This window comes from Phytophthora infestans, genomic scaffold, assembly GCF_000142945.1.
Source record: "Phytophthora infestans T30-4 supercont1.246 genomic scaffold, whole genome shotgun sequence".
Classification (NCBI taxonomy): domain Eukaryota; phylum Oomycota; class Peronosporomycetes; order Peronosporales; family Peronosporaceae; genus Phytophthora; species Phytophthora infestans.
The window spans coordinates 40881-42975 of NW_003303513.1; positions in this window are offsets into that span (position 1 = coordinate 40881).

A 2095-nucleotide genomic window follows, 5' to 3' on the forward strand; every position below is an offset into this window, starting at 1 on the left:
TCAGTACTTATTGAATATAGAATGATGTTTTAGGCTTCGTAGTACATTTCTAATAGCTAAACTTACAATACCGTTTTGCGTAGCATATTTTGAAGACTTTTCATATTTTTGCTTGCAGTTATTTGTAGTAGTAGTACACTTAATAATTAAGTCAGCGTTAGATAATAAATCACAATTGTATTACTATAATTAATAATGTGAAAACTTTTAAATATGACTATTGTGGCTTACACCCCTGCCACCACACTGGCCTCCGGGGGAAAAGTGTCATCTTCCTTAGTATTTTGCGCGCGTAGTGTGCGACCTTAAGATATTCTGTAAAATTTCCAACAATATATGGTGGAAACAGCGTTTTGTGATTAAGTTAGCGCGGAGGTACGTGACTTAAGCAAGAGCCCCGAAATACGAAAGAACACCGACCCACACTATGTAAGACGATGGGGATAGAAGAGCAACACGAAGCCACGGAAAGGCATGGACCGATGATAGAAGACTTAAGCCGATGCAAACCACGAAGGTTTTATGAGTAGCGTGAAAGACGGAAGAGCACACAAGCCTATGAAAAAGACAGAGGGACAAGGATATGACGGGGAGCGTACAGACCACGGAAGGAAATAGATATACAGACACCCCAGCATGCTAAAAAGGGTGGCTTACGGAAGAGTACGCCACGTAGCGGTAAGGGTGTATGGACAGCAACGCTTCCCATAGCATCACGGAAGAGCACGGAGCACGGTCGACGGACCAGGCATGATGCGGCGGGTGTCCGATAACGGGAAGTCATCGAGCATTAGAGTACGATATTAGGGTAGAACCGGATCTCACCGAGCCAGGGAGCACGATACTACGGCAGCTAACAATCACACGGACGACAGACCAGCCGCGACACCACAAGCTAGCACGAAAGCATGGGCTGTGCCACTAAGCCATGGGAGAACGCAGCCGCAGAGCTATAGACGTAAAATAACAGTGCCGTGGAGAGCGATACCAGTGTTGGGCCTGAGCTTACCGAACCACGGAGGACAGTACTACATTAGAACTAGATTGCACGAACGGCGGGCCAGCCACGATATAAACGGGGAGGTGGGCGCTTGGGGTGACCACGACTGCACACTGTGGAGCACGTTGCCATTGTAAAACACGATAACACGGACAACGCAGATACACTACGTGAGCACAATACCATAGACAGCATTACCACACCGTGATTGCACGATAGCGTGATACCGAGGTCGAAGGAACCTCACCTGGAGAGCACGATACACGGGCGACGGAACAACACGACTGCATGGAGTCACAAACCACGGAAAAGCACACTTCGGCTAGAGCGCCGGCGATGGAAGGTCAACGACCACGAAATAGTATCTACCACGAAGCCAGTGCAACCCACATAAACGTTTGAGAACAGAGAAAAGTTAGCATTTACGAAAAGGCCGTACGAAATCGCATGAACCCACAAGAGAGAGGACAGAGCCGCTGAGCAGCGTAAGCCATCGGTGAGCAGGAACCTCGAAGCCGGGAAGAGCACGAAAGGGCATGGGCCATTGAAGAAAACAACACCCAACCTGTAGTACGGGGTAACGGAAACGTTCCAAACCACGATATTATACGGGGCCGAATGAGACTACGGAAAGGCAAGTGGTTAAATACACGATGCCAAGATCTAAGGGGTGAACCACGTTCTCAAAACACGCGACACTAAGAAGCACTAAAGTTGCGGCCACCTCATCTCCAACAAACCATGCCACTCCGCCGCGTAGCGGCGGCGAACGGCTAGTCCTAAACTATCAATGCTAGCACGGTGTCTGTCCGTCCGTCACACGAAACGCTCAGGTTTTTGAGCCTTCTCATTGGCTGCTGAGCGTAGCGAAGGCGGCTTCGATTGGTTAACACTGAATTATGTTGTTTACATCAGTAAATTCATGTGGTTCACAGAGCACAAATGGAGATTTGCACGACTATCCATTATCCGATGGCGGCATCGTTTAAATACTACGAAGTTTTAGTTTGTACTTTTTTAATATGGGATGTTGCTATTAATATTTGATTGCTACTATTCTCAAATGAAATAGCCCCTAAAGACGCTTCATATGCT